The following is a 24,372-nucleotide window of genomic DNA, read 5'->3' as shown; positions in this document are numbered from 1 at the left end:
TTGCTATTCTTTTTCTATTTTTTAAGGTGGAAGTTTAGTGTTCTATTATAGGTGTTTAAAGCTATAAATTTCCCTGTAAGCACTAGGTTAGCTTCATCCCATCAATGGAAGTGGAGGAGCCCCAGAATAAATTTCCAGTCTACTCATATGTGGAGAATCTCTGATAGAGGCATTATTTGTTTATTATTTAAATGAGGGATAAAATGTCTATAGTCAAAGACCTTTGGTTAACCTAAAAATAATTTTATATAAAACTGCAATGCAGTAAATATCATTACAAAGAAAAATTCTAGATAAAATAGTTATGCTGTCAGAATATATCCATAGGAAAGGACTTTGGTGTGGTTAAAAAATAATTCTCCTAATTAAAGAGTCAACCACTTTAGGCTCCTGGGTGGCTCAGTTGGTTGGACGACTGCCTTCGGCTCAGGTCATGATCCTGGAGTCCCAGGATCGAGTCCCACATCGGGCTCCCTGCTCGGCAGGGAGTCTGCTTCTCCCTCTGACCCTCCCCCCTCTTGTGCTCTCTCTCTCTCTCTCATGTTCTCTCTCAAATAAACAAATAAAATCTTAAAAAAAAAAAGAGTCAACCACTTTGCTTGATTTCTACTCAGGAAGAAAATATGTATATATTTGCTATTAGGAGAAAAACTTGAAATGAATGACTATATTCAAATAGGACTCATTGAATTTCCACCTACATCAGGCTCCATGACAGATACTGGATATCAAGGAATATTAAAGAATGCCTACTTGAATGACAATAGAACATCGAATATCATAAGGACACAGTTTTACTTAAAAAAATCAAATTGATCATTTTGTATAATTTTCACCTATAGCAGGAAGGGAAGATATTAAAGAAGAAAGACAAAAATAAAACCCCTTAGAAAGTAGGATGGGCTGTTTTACTATTTTCTTTAGTGAAGCAAAGAAATGAGTGAACAATCAAAGAACATTGAATTTTTACCCTTCTCCTCAGTTACCATCACCAAAATGTGAGCAAATAAAAAAGAATCCTTCTATATTAAGAAGAGTCTAAACCCAGGGGTTTTCAGCTCCCAATAAAAAGACAATAATCACACCTCTCCCTCTACTGTTCCCTTTCTTTTTTTTTTAAGATTTATTTATTTATGAGAGAGAGAGAGAGAGAGAGAGAGAGAGAGAGAGAAAGATGAACAGGGGGAGGGGCAGAGGGAGAGGGAGAGAGAGAATCTTAAGCAGACTCCCCACTGAGTGTGGAGCCTGATGCAGGACTTGATCTCACAACCCTGAGATCTTACCTGAGTCAAAATCAAGAGTCAGAAGCTTAACTTACTGAGCTACCCAGGCGCCCCTCTACTGTTCCCTTTCTTCCCTCTCACCCTTCCTCCTTTGTATTCTGTTTCCTTCTCTCCCTACTCCCTCCCTCCTTTCTCTTTCTTTTCTTCCCTCTTCTTTTCCCTTCTCCTCTTGTTTTCCTCCTCTTCCTCCTCCTAATTCTTTGTCTCTTTCCCTTTCTCTCTCTCATTCCCTGTTCTCTCATGAAAATAGAATGCTAATATCTTGAGATGAATTATCTCAGACTTTAAATAAAGATGGTGGCACAAAACCAATATTTGAGTTAAAAGATTCAGGACAACATATTTGTAAAGTTTGTCATTGATTCAGCCGAGAACAAAGACTGGAAAATATTTTAGTTTTTAAAGTTTCAAATGGTAAATTATGGTTTCTGTATCAAATAAAATACAGAATAAGGTTTTATTAACATGAAACAATTAAAGTAAAAAAAGATATTTTGATGACGCTTAGATGTAAGTGTTCTATACAATATTTAAATGATAGATTTAAATCTGTAAAATTCCTCTTTATTTTATTGTATAATTAAAATTCTCTAAAGTTTCACTAAAGAGATCTATTTTTGGAAAATACATCTTAAAAAAAATACATCTTGACTTGTACCCTGCTGTATAGGAGGTAGCAATAATACAGGGAAATGTCACTGCATGTGACAAAAACAGCAAATACTGGACAATGAATTGTAAGTAGCAAATAAATGTAAAAAGTACTAATAAATTATAGATGGATGAGAACTTTTCCACTTGGGATGATGAAAAGTGTTTACAGCCAAAATCATAAAGTTAATTTTATTTTATTTGTATTCATTGGAAATGATGTTATTTTAAGCTCTTTTATTATCCTCTGCTGTTAGGTGGGGACAGGGATACTCATGCTTTAGCTTATTGGTGTCTCTAAGTAAATATGTAAAATTTAGTAAAATTATTGTATATTGTTAAGCTTACTTATTTTATTTTAGAATTTGTTGAATATCTTGGATAATCAGTCCAACTTGGTTTTATATTTTCCCAAATAAATGTTGCCCAAATTTAATTTTCATTTAGTTTTGAAATCATAGTACAATTTTAAGAAAACTTTAACCCATGTGTTTTTGTTCACCAACTCTTAAATTATTAAAGTACATTATTGTTTTTAATGGATATTTTATGTTCCAAAGAAGTCTGTAGAGCTATTTCAATGACATTTTTATTCTCATTATAAAACACAATGATTCATTTTAGCCAGGGATTACAAAACATTCTGGAAAAAAAGAATATTCTCAGGTCTTGCCTGTTTTCACACCCTCTTTCTTTAATGCATCATCATCATGGGCATAAGACCCTGAGTGCAGCAGTGTAAGGTCAGAAAGAAGAGTTGGACACAAACCAGTGAAGGTGTTTGTGGAATAGCTTCACTTCCAGTTATAATTATAGCAAAGAATACTTTCAGGTTTATGGTGAAATCAAGCAGGAGTGGGCATATTCTGTAGGTTTGTTGTATTTCCTTTCTAGAGGGATTCAAGTGAAATTAATGAGATAACAGTTGGTGATGAAACCATGCCAAAATACAAGATATTTATAAAGAGAGAAAAAATGCTAGTAAATTTGTGAGAGTGGTTGGATGAGATGACAAGATCGATGGCTAACACTCTTGCATTCTTTGGGGAAGACAACTTAGCATAGCCCAGTGGCAATACCAGGGCTTCCAAACTGAATTTATGAATTGGCATCATACATCTATCCATCCAATCACTGTTCAACCCAAAGTAGCCACAGCTATAGAGAAGGAATGTGAGGAAAGGGTATCTGGAGGAACTACATTACATGCAGCTGAAATAAGGAGTTGTTAATGACATCAGAACGTGGTTCATCTTAAGATTCCATCTTCATGCATCTTGTCATTGAAATCTGGAAATCTATGATTAGGAAATCATTTCTTTGGCTAAAGACTTTGTCCTCTAAAACAGTTCAAATCACTCCATGAGAAGAAATGCAATAATCTTCCTCAACCACTGAACATTATTGATCAAGTTTATCAGATTCTTTGGGGGGCTTATGTGTTTTGATGGGGGAGGATGGATTATTCTTTATTTCAGAGCTTTGATAAGACTTGATATATTTATAACAAGTCTTTAAGAATGCAATTTATTTGCCCAAGATCCTATCTACATAGTTTAAAATAGACATAGTAGAAAGAAACTCTGCCATGCTTATAGCCAATGCCAAAAGCAATCTGTCAAAGGAAATTTGTAGTCAGTTGAGTTATTTATAATCTAATAAAATTCAAACTTAATATATTCTGGCAGAGTTCTGTTGGTGTGAGTTTTCATGAATAAATTTCATGAATTTTTTCCCTCTGTTGAAAGGCAACATGACAAGGCAGCAGTTAGATATTGACCCATCTCTACTGGGATGGGTTTATAGTACACAAAAAAATGGTAAGTTTTCTGCCAAGGTTTTAGAGACATCAGCAACATACTGGAGGTGAAACCCTAACATATAGAAAGCATGTTTGGCAAATCCCTAATCTATTAGGCTCATGATAGATGCCTTTTAGTATGAATGCTTGGATTTCTTTTTTTTTTTCTTTTTTTAAATTTGGGATCTTTTAAAACATTGTACTGATATATTTCCTCACTTTATTGTTACATCTTCATAAAGGAAGACATAATTAACATCCATTTTTACAGATGTAATAACTGATACTTAGGGTACTATCTGAAAGTGTAGGGGATCTTTGAAGGAAGGGGAAGTGTCTGGTTCTATTCTGTGATATTATAGTTCCTTCCTCCCTTGGGCAACTCTTTCTTTGTTTCCCCATGTGAGAACCATGGAGATTCTTCAAGAGACCTTGTAAGAATGCATTTCTATGTTTTTCAGAATAGTTTCTAAAGTCCATTCTAGGGCCAGGTAAGAGCTCAGACTCAGGATGTGTAAAACTATCCATGAGCTCTAACGGCTGAGTAGGCTGATAGATTTCTTTTTGCCCTTCTTTCTTATTGCAATGGAAAGTTGTAATTCTTGGAGAGTTTCGGAACAGTAAATGCAGTTCAAACCTGGATGCTAGCTGCTCTCCGCATGTTAAAAGGTAATTGAATAGGAGCAAGTACAAGTGCAATTGGATATGTAGGCTAGAGGCACTAAGTTGCAGCCTCCAAGAGGTCACACTGAAATGAATTTTTTAAAAGGACTATAAAATTGCATCTAAGATAGATGGGGAGCAAAAGCAATATTTAAATGAAATTGTTATGGATATAAGTCACTTTCCAGGCATTATAACTATTTCTAACATAAAATATGTTTTCACTTCATATATAAAACATTGTTATTATTCACATTTTATGACATGTTAACATATTAAAACTTAAATGTTTAATGCATATATTAAAATTTTGTGTCATCATTAACCCGGCTGATGAATTTTCTTTGAAAAAATAATGGAAAAGATATATCAAGAGAGATAATTTTTACAATTAGAATAAAAATATGTAGCTTAAAGTGTGGTAAGATAAAAATGTCTAACTCAAAGTTCCAAACGCCTCTTTTTTTTTTACTCATGAGAATCCTACTGCCATTTGTTTTCCTATTAAATGACATTTCAAATACTTTACTATAAACATAAATAATATCTCCTTTCAAGAAGGCAAATGACAAGCTGAATTTGAGATCTAGCTATATTTCTACACCCTACCCCAAAATAATAGATGAACAGTTTCTTTACAGATTGTATCTGAAGGATAAACAAAGAGAGACAGTAAGTTACAGAAAACATGTCACTTGAAACTGGCATCTGCCCTTTAATTCAGAAACATCATCCTAAACCCTGTCACTTCGGTTGACATCTGTTACACATCCTGATATGTGAGGTTCTGGAAAAGCTCAATCTGATTTGCAGTTGGTTGGAAAACATATATATGTTTTCTGTATATATGTATGTATTTTAAACTGCTTTGATTTATCTATAGATTTGTCTTCATCTTTATTAGCCTTCAAAATGGGGAAAACACTGTTCACATACTGATCCACTTAGATTTAGCACTGGCTGCTGGTGGAGACACCGAAAGCCCCATACACTCAAGCTATTCATCCTCTGTGATGTAGGAAATTTTCACCATTAATTGACTTTTTTGAATTGAAGCATCTCAAGACCTCTGTTAGATGATTATGTATTTCCTGAGATGAGTAAACCATGAATATAGTTATGCTCATTACCATTGGTAGTCACATTAAGGGAGAAAAGATCCTTTGCAATAGAAAGAGGAAGAACTATCCCATGAGACAATGACTGGAAGATATCTAGAGCCTTTGCTACTCAAGTGTGGTCCACTAACTGATAGTATCAGTAGCACCTGCTAGAAATGCAAATTATCTAGGGGCGCCGGGGTGGCTCAGTAAGTTAAGCATCTGACTCTTGATTTCAGCTCAGGTCATGATCTCAGGGTGTTGGGATGGAACCCTGTGGTAAGCTCCATGCTCAGCGTTGGGGGTGGTGGGTGGTGGTCTGCTTGAGATTCTTTTTCTTCCTCTCCCTCTGCCCCTCCCAGTCATGCTCTCTTTCTCTCTCAAATAAATAAATTAATCTTAAAGAAAAAGAAATGCAAATTTTCAGATCCCCTCCCCTGCCTACTGAATCAGAATCTCTTAAGGGTGGAGCCTGGGAGTCTGTCTTACAGAAAGGTCCTGAGGAGATTCTGATGAGTGATCCCATTTGTCAAGCACTAGTCTAAACTTGAGAATAATGAAACCCCTGTCAGCATGAGAAGAGGACATGAGCAGAGCTGGAAGAGTATTTCACATACCACTTATATTTATTTCACATGCTTATTACATGAATTCATGATCTCAATTATATTTACCCCCCCAAAAAAATCATGGCAAATATTAAATGGCCATTATGAGTGTGTACCTAAGCAGTCCCATATTTGCATATACTATGATGATGTTAATAAATTAAAAATACTCTTCCCAGAATACTTAAAATAGACTTTAGACAAATATGTAATTTCTAAAGCTTTGGGGTATTCTCTAGAGAAAAATTTAAAAGAATCATTTATTTAGATATTTCTATATGTGAAGGCACTGCTAAATCTTTTTGAGTGGTGTACAAAACAAAACAAAATAAAAACAAAAACCAAAATCTTCTACATGTAGAATAGTTATTTCACACATATGTGAATGACAAAACCCTCACAGAAACATGGAATCAAAGGAATTCTAGGAACCTGTGAAAGTATCAAGAATCTTTTAGTTTGTAGATTATAGTTGTGCTCACTAAAGGCATAAAGCCTTTGAACATAAGCTATTGCTAAATACCTACTCATTCATTCAGTTGACCTAACTCAAATGGAGAATATTGTATGTGTCTCTGCTGAACTTCATCTTTTTAGATTTAGTTCATTGCTCAAGCCTGCTGAGAATTTGTCAGAGCCCAATTTTATCATCAAATGAATTCACCACTCTACCTTGTTTTGTGACATCTAGAAATTTCGTGCATATGCCTTATTTATGTGAACATTTTTTATGGAATATCCTAGAGGCAAGACAATTTTAGAATTTATCTTTTTTTTTCAACTTTTAAAAAGAGATAATGCTTATATGATATGTAAGTTTATCTGCTGTGATTCCACAGGAACACCTTGTATTGTGCAATATGGTGGGCTAGAATTAATAGGGCTTGTGGGGGGAAAATAGGTTTATGGTAGACCACCCAAATCGTGTGAAATTTTGCAATCAAAACAAGAACAGAAACAACAAAATAACTATCCTAATAAATATGTAGAGCTATTCTCTACTGGCCTTCACATCTACCACCCCAATTAGATAATCCTTTGCAAAAAGAAGCCATGGAGCTCTTTATCTCTGGTGATATAAATCCTGAAGGGTGTTTAATTTTAATAGCAACCATTTTCATCCCCAAAACAAAACTGAAATACAAAACCCAACTTTAAGTCAAGGGCTCAAGGCCTCAGTCATCTGATCTTGGCTGACCGCTTCACTATTTGTTTCCACTGTTCCCTTCAAAGAAATGTTCTTGAGAGCCCACCAGCAGGTTACAATGGCTCTGGGATTTGGTTTCCTATTCCCATGTTTGCATTTTTCTCTTCATTGTTTTCTTTACCATGAATTACACTCCATACTCTTCTCAGTATCCAGTTTTTACTGTCAATTAATTATGCATTTCAAGTCTCATTTCCTTTTGTGACAAGCCCATTTTGGCAACATCTCCTTCTATATTGCTATAGAACTAATTAATAATTATGTATGACAATCTTATCATACTCAACATACAAAGGCCTGGACTGCAACATCATATAGATATTGCACAATATATGTGGATATCATATATATTTTTTATATCATATATATATATATATATTCCCATCCTCATCTTTCATCTCCCTATCCTGAGCTAGTTCATGTCATTAAAATGGCAGAAGAGTAATTGATTTAATAATGTATCCATTATTCAGTTTTATTAGTCAGGATTCTCCAGAGACTACATATCCTCTGGATAGAATATATATCTGGAATACATATTCTTTATATGCATTTATTGTTTGGATGGCTATTAAATTGCTATTCATAGAAGTCCCATAATGCAGTGTACTGACTACACTGAGAATTTCTGTTTCTCCAGACCCTTCCCAACACGTTACCAAACCTTTTAAACATTGACAAAATGAGGTTGACAAATGATATCTTACTGCTTTTTTATTATAAATGAGGTAGAATATCCATTAAAATGTTTAACAACCAGGGCATCAGGATGGTGTAGTCAGTCGAACATCAAACTCTTTGTTTTGGCTCAGGTTTTGATCTCAGAGTCATAGTGTGAGTCCCTAGTTAGGCTCTACACTCAGCATGGACTCTTCTTAAGATTCTCACTGCCTCTCCCTCTGCTTCCCCACTCTAAAATAAATAAATAAATCTTTTAAAAAATGTTTAACAACAACCTGTATTTTCTTCTATGAAGAAGTTATTCATATCTTTTATTTTACATAAACTTAGATATTTTTATGATAAATTAGTTAATTCTATAACAAGAGGAAAAAATAGAGTATGTTATTGTGTTTTGACTTGCAAAATTTTTGCAGATTTAGCTGTTTAATTAATCTGTTTTCACAATAAGGATTTTTAAAAACTTTTTATGTGTGCCAAAACTTTAAATTTCTAATGCTTATTATATGTTATAAAATAATACATATTTTTAAAAGATACATAAAGTATGTATTCTTTGGGTATTTAGCTTTGTTTGTTCAGCATTATATTTCTGAGATTCATCCAGGCCATTCTGTGTCACATTAGTTTATTCTTCCTGCATTGCTGTAAAGGCATGCTAATATATCAAAATTGCCTTCATCTGTCAGGATGCTATAGCAAAATACCAGGGACTGGGTACCTTATAAAAACAGAAATTTATTTCCTACAGTTTTGGTGAGTGGAAATCAAAGATCGGGGTACCAACATGGTCAAGTGAGGGCCCTATTCCAAGTGGGAAATTTCTTGTATCCTCATATGATGGAAGGAGCTAGGGAACTCTGTGGGATTTCTTTTATAAGAGCACTAATCTCTTTCATGAGGATGAGCTCTTATGACCTCATCACCTTCCAAAGGCCACACCTTTTAAAACTATCACACAGGGCATTAGGATTCCAACATGTGAATTTGGGGGGCACAAAAGCATTCAGACCATGGCAATAGTTTATTTCTCAAATGCTAAAAGACATTTAGGCTGTTTGAATTTTTGACTACTTCAGGAGTGCTGTTAAACGATGCCTGTATATGTCTTTTGGAGGACATGTGTATATATTTCTATGCACTATATACTCAGGACTGGATTTGCTGGATCATAGCATATGCATATGCTCAACTTTAATAAATGCTATCAATGAATGATCCAATGTGATTGTAAAAATTTCCACTCTCATCAAAAGTGTATTATTTGTCATTTTAATGTTAGTCATTCTGTGTGGCAGTGCTTATGTGTGCATATGTGTTGTATTCTCCTGATGACTAAAGAAGTTGATAATTTTTTAGCTTCTCTGTTGAATATTAATTTTAAATTTTATTATTTTATTGTCTTACTTCTGCTATCTGTGGGTTTAGTATGTGTTCTTTTTCTTTCTGCTTGAGAAGAACGATTGGATCATTTGTTTTTAACTGTTCTTTCTTACAATATGAATTTAAGGTTATAAATTTCCTTCTAAGCATTGTTAGCTGCATTCCCCAAGGTTTGATATTTTATTTTCCATTTCATTTAGTTAAGTTGTTTTCTAATTTTTATTCATTTTTTTAAATCCATGTATTACTTAGAAGTGCATTGTTTAATTTCCAAGCAGTTGGAGGGAATTTCTAGTTTTCTCTTTCTTATTGATTTCTAATTTAATTTCACTGTGGTAAAATAATGTACTTTGAATGTCTCAAAACTTTTGAAATTTGTTGAGGTTTGTTTTATGATCCAATATGTGGTCAATTTTGGCAAACATTCCTTGTGCACTCTGTTGTCATTGGGTGAAGTGTTCTGATGTCAATTAGATCAGTTGGTTAATTGCATTTATGAAAGACATACTCTAAGATGGCCTGTAATTATTTTTACCTCTGGGTAATCAAACAGTTATGTAATTCCCTCCCATGGTGTTTGATGGATCCTGTGACTTGCTTCCAACCAATAGAATATTTTTATGTTATATAAGATCGGACTATTGGTCTTGCTAGGAGACTTTGTCTTGCTGGTTTTGATAAAGCAAGCAGCATGAGGGGGATCCACGTAACAAGAAACTGAGCCTCAAAACAAACTATAAAATGAGGGTAACATCTAGTCAACAGGTGGCAAGACACCGGGGCTCTTGGTCCAACTGGCTCCAAGAAACAATTGTGCCAAGAAATGTGTGATCTTGAAAGCAGATCCCAGTCAAGCCTTGAAGGGGGACTGTAGCTCTTGGCAATACCTTGCTTACAGCTTTCACATGAGATAGAGAGGCCCCAGTGAAGCCATACCGGGACTATTAACCCACAGAAACTTTGAGGTAATTGAGTAGTTTAAGACAAATTTGTGCAGATTTTTTTATGCAGGAATAGATAGCTAGTATAACAATTTTTATAGCTTCAATATCTGTATGAAATTTTTATATCTGTATTGCACTAGCCATAGAGAAAAGTATTTAAGACTACCCCATTTTTTTGGTTTTCTCAATTTCTCCTCTTAGTTCTATATTTTTTATTTTGCTTTATAAATTTTGAAGTCCTTTGATTGTACACAAATTTAGAATCTCTATGTCTTCCTGGTGAATTTTCTCCTCTGTCATTATACAATATTCTCTTCCTCCCGAATAATACTTCTTGCTTCAAACAACTGAAAACTTTTTCTTTCTCTGGTTTTCACTAATCTTCCAATGACAAGCTTAGTTGAGATTCTCTTTTTACTTATACATTTTGCTTCACAGAACATATTGAATTTGTGGGTTGATATCTTTCATCACTTTTGGACTATCTTGGCCATTTTCTCTGTTCGGATCCTTCTTCTGAACCACTTATTTCTGCTTTGGATCCCCTACTCACATGCATGTTGTCTGTCATTTCTCACATGCCTCTAATTCTCTTTTATTAATTTTCATAATTTTTTCTTTCCATTTCAGTTTCAATATTTTCTTTTGACCTGTCTCCCAGTTCACTACCAGTAGTATCTTTCAATTTATGCAATTGCTTATTAAGACTCACGTAATGAAGTCTTAAGTTCATCTCTTCAACACACATTTACTGAGTAGTTACTTTGTGCCAGCATTGTTTTATGCCCTAAACATGTATCAATTAAAAATGAACAAAATAAAAAAAATAAAATAAAATGACAAATATCTTTATCTTCACGCAGTTTACATTTTAGTATAGGGTACCAGAAAAAAAAAGTCAAACAATCAGTATATTACATAATCTGTTAGAATGTGAATGTACTATAGAGAAAATTAGTGCAAAGGCTGATAGCTGTAAAGAATACTACAATTTTCAGTAACATGGAAAGTGAAGGGTACCTTGAAAAAGTGGCATTTGACACAGAATTAATAGAATAAAAAACTTAGCCAGGGATGCCTAGGTGGCATTGTCAGTTAAGCATTGGACTCTTTGTTTCAGCTCAGGTTGTGATCTTAGGGTGGTGAAATCAAGCCCCACATCAGGCTCCATGTTCAGCATAGAGTTTGCTTGAGTGAGATTCTCTCCCTCTCTGTCTGCCCCTCCTGTTCATGCCCACTCTCTTTCAATCTCTCTCAAATAAATAAATAAATAAATATATATATATATATATATTTTTTAAAAAACTTAGCTATATGGATTTTCAGAGGAACTGTATTCTAGATAGTCCAGAAGCTGGAGTATTTTTGGCAAATTCAAGGAACAGCAAGCATGCCATGTTTGTGGAAACAGGTAAGTGATGAGGAGAGTAATCTGAGAGACAAAAGGAAAAACTGGTGAGCAGTACAGAGAAAGTAGTGGAATCTTAAGGACAGACTGTAGAATCATTTATTTTTTATTTTTGTAAGATTTTATTTATTTTTGTGCATGTGGGTGGAGTGGAGACAGAGTGCATGAGCATGAGAGAGGGACAGACGGAGAAGCAGACTCCCCACTGAGCAAAGAGCCCAATGTGGGATTCGATCCCAGGACCCTGGGATCATGACCTGAGCTGAAGACAGACGCTTAACCATCTGAGCCACCCAGACACCCAGGATCCTTTAAATCATTATAAAAATTTTGATTTTGACTTGAATAAGTTGGAAAACCATCAGAGAATTTTAGACAGATGAGTTACATGATCTGACTTACAATTTAACAGGATTATTCTGGTTTGTGTTGTAAATAGTTCTAGCCTAGAAAAAAATGGAAGCAGAAACACTGATTAGGGGGCTGATTTTAATAATCCGCATGTGTGTCATAGTGCTTTGGACAAAGGTGGTACAGAGGTTGTAAGTTATGGTGAGAACTTAATGGATTTTGGGTATACTTTGAAGGCAGAGTCAATGGTATTTAGCTTAATGCTGCCTTATTTAATAATGAGATCATTTATACCTATGTATTTTCTACTGTGTCTGGCTTTGGCTATAATATACATGTTTTATATTAGGGATCATATGTCATTTTAAGTAGTTTTATTATTGACAAATAATCTAAGATTTAAAATTTGTAAAGGACTGAGGTTATTTTTACATGGGAGAAGTAATTTACTTTGCTTTATGATTAAATTGTATACGTTATGGTGAACAGATTAATATTATCTTTAATAGCCCCATTATTAGTAAATTTAGGATTGTCTTTGTGGTGTAGTATAGTTTTTTTTTAAACTGGTAGGCTTCTTAAAAGATAGTATCTTTTCTATAAGCAAAAAGTTCAATATTGGTATTCAATATTGATTCAATAGAATCAAATTTTAAATTTTATTATTTGTGTATTTTTATTCTTAACCCAATTGACTTTTAAAAACCTGGTAATCATATTATAAAAATCTCTTACTGTATAATATTTTTGAACTTATTTCAAAATTTTTAAATATATTGCAAGTACACAGATTCTCCAAACATTTCAGATTTTTAATATAAGGAATATATAGATCATCCAAATAGCCATATATCTTTTTAATATGACTCCAGTTTTTGTTTTGTTTTGTTTTTTAAGATTTATTTATTTATTTATTTGAGAGAAAGAGAGGCATCATGTGAGGAGAGGGAGAGAGAATCTTAAGCACACTCCACACTGAGTGTGGAGCCTGACTTGGGGCTCATGGTGGAGCTTGATCTCATGACCCTGAGATCATGACCAGGGCCAAAACCAAGAGCCGATCGCTAAATGACTGAGCCAGTTGGGTGCCCCTCTTATCATTTTTTTCTAAAAAATTTCCTTGATAGGCAAAATAAAGATATAAATCTATACAGTACCTGATATTTGCCAACAGGAAGAACATCTGGTCTATTGTTTGTCCCTACCTTTTCTAGCTCATTAAAAGCCTCTTCCTCTAGATCTATATTTGACTATCAGATTGATATACATAATTCCTAAGAAAACTGATAATGTCTTGATAGAAAAATTAATGGCAATTTGTGTAATTTCTTTTTGATTTTATTGCTTTGATGAGAAATAGATACACTCAGTTGCCTCCAGAAATAGGAGCTTATTTTAGAGATAGGAATAGCAATGAAGGAGACAGACATCTCCTGGGATTTTAGGAACAACCTTTCAGTGGTAATTCAAAGATACTGGAATATAGTTCAAGAACTGAAAAGACCCAGTGTGGCAATAAGAATCAGGCTCTTATTTAACTCCTACAAGCATATTTCATTGGTATTTATCTTCTCAGTGATTCACCACTTATATGACTAAACCAACTTCATCAGCCTCCAATTCTCTTCATTTTCTCACATCTATCAGCTGAAAGTAGTTAGATATCCACTGAAGCTCACAGTATTGTTAAAATGTCTATACTACCCAAAGCAATCTGCAGATTTCATGCAATCCATATCAAAATACCAACAGCATTTTTCATGGAACTAGTACAAATAATACTAAAATTTATATGGAACCCATAAAAGATCCTGAATAGTCAAAGCAATCTTGAGAAAAAAGAACAAAGATGGAGGACTCACAATCACAGTTTTCAAGATATACTACAAAGCTGTGGTAACAAACACTTGGCAAACTTGGATTTCTTTTTCTTAATAGCATTCCTATATAGATTTAATTCACAAATTTAGTCTAAGTCATCATCTAAACATCTTTCTCATCTCTTCCTATTTCTTTGGCTCAGGTATACCTGAGTGCTATTCCTTTGGCTCAGGTAGACCTGATTTCTTTCTTACATTAGCAGAGAGCCCCATTCTTAACACTTGAGTTGGTTTCTTTGTGGTCTATTCCCATTCTCATGTGCACAACATTCTTCAGTGTAATCGGAATTGCTCAAAACATTATGTTCCAGTTCTTTAACATGATCTTAAGAGTTTATTTTTGTGTCTCTATTTCTTTCCTTAATCCTCAAGAATAAATTGCTCAATTTCCTGAAAGGCATGATGCTCTATCATCTGTTCTTTCTGACTAACACTCTGGAAAATTCATACTCATCATTCAAAACTCAGATTAAATAATACTTTCTGTCACTACCTTCAGACAACTGTAATAATTCTTCCCTCTGTTTTCCTATAGCATCTTGCACATATCATACCAAATCTTAAGGGTTTTTTTGTTGTGTTTTGTTTTTCTTTTAACATTTCTTTTTCTTGCTCTATATTTTGACATTCTTGAGGCAAGACCTTTGTCTTATTCTTTGTGCCAAGAGCAACTAATATACTACCTGAAACACTGTGGACAAAAGAAGTAAATACTTTTAATGTATAAAAATATAAATGATCTGATGCTTCTGGGTCAGTATAAATCCATCATCACCTCAGAAAAAATGCCCAGGGTATATCCTTCAAATAATGAGAAACAAATTTATTTTTCTATATAAAGTAAAAATAAAACTGTGTGGAGAATATTAAATATCTTGTTCCACTGAGGTATTTATGATGTTTTTGAATTGAATTGAAATTCCTCCCTCAATATAAATCCTAGCTACAAGTCAAGTGTTCTTAGGGGACTGATACTAGAAAAAGAAACAAAAAGAAAACCAAACATTAGGTTTTAGTCTAAGAATTTGAGTGCTTTTTTAAACCCACCAAATATAATCAGATTTATATTTATTTTTACAGAAATGTTTGCTCAGCTAATGCATTCTTAATCAAATAATGGGTGTTCCATGATGGAAATTTCAAATAAAGTTCTTAAGGCTGTCAAAAAGTAAATAAGCTAACTAAAATTATATTTCATTGTTTCCCAGTGGAGCTCATAAATACTTGGAGAGGAATATGGTGTACTTAGAAATAGACCAGATAGACTCTCAAATGCAAGCATAGTCAACACTTTCTCCTCCATCCTTCATCCCTAACCGATGATTTCACACATACCTTCTGATATCTTCATTTTTTAAGTGACAATTATCTCCATACCCTGTTAAATTTACTTCATTATTTGGTTTATTTTTTACAAACTCCATACCACCTCAAAAAATCTATAATTTCATTAACTAATCTATTTTGTATAAAAATAAAAACATTTTATATTTCCTCATTAATTTTGTTTTTATGGCTATCCACACGAATTTTACCTGCATGAGTGTGAATAATGGTTGATAAACTTTTATACTTTGCAATGCAGAGTGCACAGGTGAACAGTGTATACTGTTAAATGTAATTTGAAATTATTTTGAAGTTGATTTTGAGTTCTCTTGGTGGAAACTTTCAAATGTCTTTGACATAATGACTTCAGCCCACAGGGGTTTTCCAACAACATAAAGCTCTTCCACTGTAAGTCTCTTGACATAGGGATCATGAAAAACTTACTAATGCAGTACTCTTGAATGTCTAAACTTAAACACTGTAGAAAACAGTCTATGACCAATGACACATTCATGAAAAACATGAATTTATTTTCAGTTTTGTGGTTCATCAGGCATTCATAATTAAGCCGAGCTTTCTGAGACATAATTATGAAAGATTTGATTAAAATAGATTTAGAAGCATTGAAAGGGAATGGCAAGAGTTCAGATTGTCTGTGTTTACTCTTGTTTAAAATATCTCTCAATGGGAAAGATGAGAGCGACTTTTGTAGGGTTGAGAATCTACTTTGTTTGAAAAGAATTTGGTTCACAGGTTGTGAGACAATTTGAGAAAAATGAGATTGCTGCCTGCTGAGCTCATGAAGCATTAGGACAATTGGCTATAGAAGGAAATAGTCAATAGGACATAACTCATCATTACTACCCTAGAATGCTGAAGCATGCTTGAGGGTTCATTTTTTCCATATTATCCCAGACAGGAAAGTCAACATAACTCTTAAGAAACCTCCGAGTTTTAAAATCACATCTATGCATATAACATAGTAAAGAAAAAAGTTATCTTAAGACTCTCCTTATACTCATCTTCATTTGCATTTAAAAAAGCTCCAGAGAAAATACATTTCTTGGAAAAGTCAAAAATGATCTGATTCTTGGTTAACTTATTTTTTTTAAAGATTTTATTTATTTATTTATTTGAGAGAGTGAGAGAGAGCACATGAGAGGGGGGAGGGTCAGAGGGAGAAGCAGACTCCCCGCCGAGCAGGGAGCCCGACGCGGGACTCAATCCCGGGACTCCAGGATCATGACCTGAGCGGAAGGCAGTCGCTCAACCAACTGAGCCACCCAGGCGCCCCTTGGTTAACTTATTTTTAAAGAGTATTAACAAGGGCACTTCTAGTACCTACCTTTGGACTATACCTCTCACGTTCCAGGTTCTGAGATAAGCACTTTGTTTATTTTATTTCATTCCCACAAGAGAGCTGAGTGACCTTACTCTAGAGAATCTGGAATTTGTCGAAAGCCACATCTCCGGAAACTGGAGGAGGTGCAATGTGATTTCGGTTCAAAGTCTTTGATATTCTGAGTATAGGAAGGAAGGGGGAGAAAAGCTACCTCTCTTATGCAAGAAAAATACAGAAGCTCACAAACTTAAAATGAACAAAAACTTGCAGCACTCTGGAGACTGAATAGTATGAGCAGGTTATAGCACCTTTTACTTGAGGATGGACTCTCCCCATGGCTGGATGACAATGACCCTGGACACTACCATTGCTGCAGTAAACCGTGGCTGTTGCTGCTTCATGGGCCTGTTGAAAGAGGTCCTCAACTATTGCTCCACTTTTGGTCACAAGTTCAGATTCAGTTGGCCAAGTCATAGCCACATGGTCATATCATGGCTGCCAAAAGGTGGGGGAGGGAAGATCTGCTGTATATTAGGTTGTAGCCCACTAGCTTCCACTAATAATCTACACAACTGAGAATTCCCCAAAGTAAGAAACTTCAAACCCAGTCAGTGCGGCCATATGATCTTGGTCACCATCACTTCTCTGCATATTAAAGTATCATTTTCTAAATTGGTTCCTGTTCTCATGCTTTCATCACATCTATCCATTCACAACAGAGTGGCCAGAGCACTCCTTTTAAACTTTTCAGATCATGTTACCTCTGTTCAACTCATCAGTGAGTTCTCATCCTGCTCAGAGTAAAACCTTACATCCGATTTTCAGCTATGTGGGCAGGATTAAGGGAGCAAACAAGGAGAGATAGTGAGGCACTCAGGGCCTAGCAAAATTAGGAAGCTGTCATCAACCCTAGACCTAAATGTGCACATCAGTTCCTCTTGCATCCCAAATCCCATGGCATGATGGGAAGGTAGGCCCAAGTGGATAGCGCATGCATAGTGGGTTTGTGTCATTGTTAGAGAACTCCAAGCTTGGGGGACTCCAACCTTAAAAGCAAGCTGCTAATAAACCTGCTCAACCTTTGTCTCTTAATAAAGACGTTCTTTCTCTTAGGTTGGATTTCAAATCCACCATCCACTTCAGAGGAAGATAACATGTCACCTCCAACAAAAGCTGGAACAAGGCAAGCTAAAAGCAATGAACTTATAGAGAATTATCTCTCAACAAGTGCTAGATGCATGTCTATATTTTAAATTACTCCTTATATGTTTTAGGATGTACAAAATATTTCATAATAACATATCAAAATAACGTGAAGTCTTTACATAGTTAGCCTTGGTTACCGTCTATATTCATTAGATGAAGCTTGTTAGTTGTACTTTTTCTTAATATTTATTTCCTATTAGATTTCCTTGACACTGAGAGAAATGTATTAAAATACCTTACTGTTATTTTGGATTTTTAACTTTATTTTTGTATTTCTTTAAATTTTGGCTTTAGTAGCAATGCTTTTTTTTAATTAACATATAATGTATTATTTGTTTCAGGGCTACTGGTCTGTGATTCATCAGTCTTACAGAATTCAATAGCAATGCTTTTGGACACATAAAAGTTTTAATTTTTATTTTCTTCTAATGAGCTGTTAAATTTATTATTTGTGATTCTCTCTATCCATAATAATCCTTTTTTTTTCTGAAAGATTATCTTATAATGATTGCAATCTACACCTTATTTCTTCTGTGAACATATCTGTTAGGCTCCCAGCTGTAAATAGATAGCCCACTATCACTGAATAATTGAGAAGATTTTAATAAAAGGACAATTTACAGAGTTGTGGACAAGATTTGAGGAAACAAACAGAGGGTTGGTATAGTAAACTGAGAGTGCTAGTGCTTTAGTTCCACCTGTTTTGAAATCTTCCTTTTTCTGTCCCCAAAGTTACTTGTATTTTGTGGGATTGATGCAGTACAGTGAATTCATTCACAAGATCATCCTTCTCATGAAACTGCCTTTCCAGTCCATTCCATCAAGTGTCCCTTCCTCATCTCTGGTTATGTCTTGGGTACAGCTCGTAGCTTGTCCAGCAATTTTCAGGCACTACAACAGATGTTTTTAGCCTTAAAATGTGCACTTGGAATATAATCTGGACTTCAAACTCTCATCCAATTGAAAACTTCTAATACTACTCAAATCTGACCTGTGAATTCTGCTAACTCAAAGAAAGGAAAAGGGAGTGCTCTGTTCTTTTACATTTTCCCTATTTTTTCTGTTCAACTTCTCCTCCACTCATGGAAGTGCTCTGAGCTTTTCCAAGATCAGGGAAGTCAGGAAAAAGGCAAAACTTATCTTAATAGTTCATAGTTATAATATGGTATTTGTGCCCTAGGTGTACAAACATTTCAATAATGGCTTTTTTTTTTTATGGCTGCTGTCAGCTTCTAGAAGTCTCTCTTTAGTCTTTGCATGTGACTTGTTCCTTCTAATCAGCAATGGCATGTTGAAATATTCATATAGTTCAAATCTCTCTGACCAGCCAGAGAAAACTTTTTAATTCTAAAGGATTTGCCTAGTTAAGTCAGGTCTACTGGGATAATCTCCTAAACTGAAGGTCAAATGAGTTGGCACTTCAATTTTACCTGCAAACTCTCTTTATGGCAGTACCAAGATTTATGTTTAATTAAATAACCAGGGGATTGGAATTTGGGGAGTTATTTTTTGAAAATTCTGCCTTTCAAAGGGTGTCTCTGGGCCTCCAGATGCATATCTTTCCAAAATGCACAATTCATTGACTCCCACTCTTATCTAGGAGTCAATGTAAAGGTATTTTATAGGTATGATTAATATCTATAACTAGTTGACTTTATGTAAAGGAGATTGTCTTTGATAGTCTGTGTGGGATGATTCAATCAGTTGAAAGATTTTAAGAACAGAACTGAGAAGAAGAAATTCCACCTGTGTTGGATGGCAGCATCTGTGTTTCCAGACTATTCTTCCCAATAACCTGCTCTATGGATTTTATATTTGCTTATCCATGCGGTAAATCTATTTGTTTTATACATATATATGTGTATAAGTAATATATTTAAAATGTAATATATATACACATATATAACACCATATATATGTGTGTGTGTATATATATATCCTATATATTTACTATATCTATATGTAGATATATATAAATGTATATATATCTTCTACTGGCTCTGTTACTCTAGTAGACCCCTGACTGATACAGTCCATAAGGGTCTATTCCCATAACAGTATCAGTTTAGTATCAGTTTATTGAAGTCCAAAATCTCATCTAAATATTATTAACTTGAAAGTCCAAAATCCCATCATCGAAATCAGGTGCCAAGGAGGCTCCCAAGGCTGCTTCATCTGTTGACCCGAGGAACTAAAGATGGAGTTAGGTGCCCCCAGTGCTCCCAATATACAATGGTGGTTCAGGTTTAGCAAAATAGTCATAGATATTCTAGTCCAAAAAGGAGGAAACTGAAAGGTTAAAACGAGTCACCAGCCTCAAGTAGTTTTGAAATCCAGTCATCAAACTGCTTTAGGTTTCAGTGACTGGTGTTAATTCTCTGTGGCTCTCATTTTCTCCTCTACATTCCTGGACCATCCCCCAAAACAAATCTCTTGTTCCCACCCTCTCAGTCATCCTTTGCTGCTGAACAGTTTCATTGATCTACTTCTCATCAGAAGAATAGAAATTTAAAATAATTCTTTGCACGTAGTACAAATAGATGTTTTATGATCTGTGTCTGATAAATGCAATATGGGAAGTCTTTGTGACTGTCCCTGTTGTGTCTTGTTTATGATGGTTTCCCTTGGGGTGTGTTGTTTCTGTGTCTGATCATTGCCATTGAATAATTATTTTTATTAATAATTTGAGGTCCATGATGATAGTATCTTCTTTCTGAGAAGATTTGGACTTTAATGGACTTTCATTGGTACAAACAATCTGGAATGAGCCTAATCAAAATTCAAGCTTCAAGGTTCCAACTACCACTCATGCAAAGGCTTCTTATGATTACTTTAATTTGGGGTCACCTTTTCTTGGGGGTATTGACATTTAGGTCCCCATCTTATTAGTTGGGGTGAGCAAGGTTAAGACTCCCTAACTTGGACAGACTTCTTTACAACTTAGCTTTTTATGCATCCTTCTGGATTGACAATTTCCCTCAAAGCAAAAACAACTTTAAGTGTTGGGCTTTTCTCTCTGGGTCCTCACCTTCTCTTTGAATATTGGCCTAGTAATTTCTCACTGTCAGTAAGCTTTCTGAAGCTGTCAAAAGTATTTTATAAAAATATTACATACAGTCTTTTTAGTTGTTTTCAGTGAAAGTGTTACTCAGCCTATCCTTACTCCAAGTTGAAGTTTCTGAAAAAAGCATTTCGAGTAACTATTTCACATGTGAAGAAACCTTTTGAAGCTCTGGGCATTCTTCTAAGTCTGAGTCTAAGTCTAGGAAGGCCTAAGATAACATCCCTACTCCTACCTGGGTTCAAAATGCCTAACACCCGGGGGCCCTGGATGGCTCAGTCCATTAATCCTCTGACTCTTGATTTTGGCTCAGGTCATGATAGGATCGTGAGATGGAGCCACATGTCGGGCTTGCTCTGACTGTGGAGCCTGCTTGAGATTTTTTTCTCTCCCTCTGCCCTCCCCAGTTGGGCTCTCCCTCTCTTTCAAATAAATACACAAATAAATTAAATAATTAAAATACTTAAAACCCATCTAAGGTCCAGTATGATTCACTCTTTTCTATTTTCTATTTAGACTTCGAGTTCACTCTTAGTTTCTGTCATATGGCAATTTCCCCTCCACAGGTTTTTGAGATAAATTATTATTTATTTTCTACTTCATTCTTCTTTTATTTCCTTTTCTTTTTTGAAAGCCCCATGTGGGGCTAGAAGTCATACCCCTGTGATCATGACTGAGCCAGCTGGGTGCCCCTAGTTTGTTCATTTTTAAATATTGCAGATGCAACTTTTATACAAATAAGGACGTTTAGCCATTTATTTCTTGTTGTTTTTTTTCCCAAGATTTTTCTGCAGCTATATTAGGATAAAAGCTCTCTATATCAACATCCTCGGTGCAATGTTGGAAGCACTCTTAACACACATACAAATACTCTTCACTGTTTAGGCTTCTCTTCCTCAAGCAAAAGCATACCAACTGCTATATGTCCTTTATAAGATATTTGTGTGGATCTCATTTACTTTTATCTTTGACTAATTTACAAAATTCTGTTTACCCCTTACTACATTTAATGGGGTTTAATGTTACCACACAGGAAAAAAAATGTTATCCACTTTTGATAGCAAAATTGACATTGTTACCTCATAACCTCAAAGAACATTTTTTTGGCAACTTTCTAATATGAGACTATCAATGATGTTGCCAAGATCTAAACTTAATTGCTATTCTAATTTTTTTAGTGGAAAAACATAAAAAACATACGACTTTCTAAAATAGTCAGATGATCACAAAAGCAGAAAATTCCGCTAATCTGTAGAATTTTATACAACAGATTATCTCTAGGTGTCTATCTAGGTATAAACTTAGCTATCCAAAGAATGAGCAGATAAAACCTCAATTTAATTGCAAGATTAGTCTTAGCTTGGTGAAGAAAAATCCAACCAAAGCCCATCTGGGGATAATTTTTCAGAAAAGCTAATACCTCACTTTTTTTTCTTGTTTTCCCCCAAACCAAGCTCTCCCCTAATTATCTTGAAATAATACTGACAAACTTGGTGTTGACTATAAGAGGGTTGAAGAATTTTAAAGCTATTAATTACTTAAAGATTCAAGAAAATGGCACCATAATGTCAGAGTAGATAATATGTAGAAAAAGTGATGCTACCTTCCAACACTAATGCTATAACATCAACTGGGTGTTCTATAATTCATTTCAATTCTGGTACTACCTGGAGTTAGTGCAGACCTCACAATTTAAAAGCTTCATCTCACAAGACTCTCCCCACTTCAGATACCAGTCTCAAGTGTTAGGTTTCCCGAAGCCACCCAAACTTCTGTTTGATTTAGATAAAAATTTGTGCGTTCCTACAACCCCTTCTTTAGCCCAGATAATTTGCTGGAATGACTCACAAACTCACTGAAAACACTATACTTTTGACTACAGTTTTATTATGACAGAAACAGCTCAGGAATAGCCAAATTGAAAAGACACATAAGGCAGGTCTGAAATGGTCCCAAGCAGAGGAGTTCTTGTCCCCATGGAGTTGGGATGCATCACCCTCCCAGTCATTGATATATTCACAAACCTCACTGCTCAGAGTTTGTATCTGGAATTTCATTACATAGACATGATTAATTAAATCTTTGGCCAAATGATTGAACTCAATCTCTGGCTCCTTCCTCTCCAGGGAAGTCACAGAATGAAACTGAAAGTTCCAATCCTTTAATGAATGTTTGGTCTTTTTGGCATGGCCAACTCCTTCTTTGAAACTATTAGGGACCCACCGTGAGTCACCTCATTAGCATTAACTCAGGTATGGTTGAAAGGGGCTTTCTATAAAAAAGCCAAAAAACCAAAAACAAAAAACAAACAAAAAGACCACAAAGATTTCTTTTTTTAATTAAAAAAATTGTTTTAATTAAAAATTTTTTTTCAATTTTATTTATTTATTTGACAGAGAGAGAGCACAAGCCAGAGGGAGCACCAGGCAGAGGGAGAGGCAGAAGCAGTCTCCCCACGAAGCAGGGATCCAAATGTGGGGCTCAATTCCAGGACCCTGGGATCATGACCTGAACCGAAGTCAGACGCTTAACCTACTGAGCCACCCAGGAGCCCCCACAAAGACTTTCCAATCATTCAGAAGTTCCAGACATTTTCGAAGCTCTGTGTCAGGAACTAAGGACAAAGACCAGATATATTCTTTATTATGGTACAGATACTTAACAAATTTTGTCATAAGCTATACAAACAGAGTCTATGTTTTGGGAAGAACAATTAGAATCAGGAATAGGAAAAAAGTAAATTATTCAATCTTAAGACAACATGTGAAATGGGTGCATATCAGTGTAGCAAAGGATAAACATGAGTAGAAGAATTATATAAGAGTAATTATCAAAGAGGAGAAATGATATTATACATATTTTTGATAAGTTCTAGCTCATGAACAAATAAATCCAAGTGATTATTATCCAAATATGTTAACAACATGTCTGACTTGGCAGTAAAAATCTCCTTGGAATTATTCATCTCATCATGAAATCTTAGTTTATATAGCCTTGAAGAAAAAGATTTAATTTTAAGATGAAATGAGTTTAGTTTCTCGGAATTTTTTTTCTGGTAAGAACAGCTGTTCATATATATTTGTCTATTCTCCAAATTGCCCTTGCCAGTGCCCCAGAGAAATCTCTGTAAATTTAATAAGAATTATATTATTGAGAAACTCACCTATTCTCATTTTATTATTTGTAAGTGACAGTCAAGCAGTGTCAGTATGTTGTTATCTGTGATCATATAATTCTACCCTGAATAGAAAAGATGACAAGGAATAGTGAGAAAAAGTCCATGTGAGGAGTCAAATGGTCAAGGTCATGTTCCTGGACCTGACACTAATTTAATGTGTGATTATATGGCAACCATTTAACCTGTATGAACTCTAATTTATTCATTTTTTGATTAAATACACTTGTTAGATTCAAGATTTAATATTTTGTGGTTCTATTTCTTTTGACTTCAAAAGCATCTGACCTATATACATGTAC

The sequence above is a fragment of the Callorhinus ursinus genome, unplaced genomic scaffold (genome assembly GCF_003265705.2).
Source record: "Callorhinus ursinus isolate GAN/ISIS: 27379988/994484 unplaced genomic scaffold, GSC_fseal_2.0 scaffold26, whole genome shotgun sequence".
Taxonomy (NCBI): domain Eukaryota; kingdom Metazoa; phylum Chordata; class Mammalia; order Carnivora; family Otariidae; genus Callorhinus; species Callorhinus ursinus.
Note: the sequence above shows the minus strand (reverse complement) of the source record.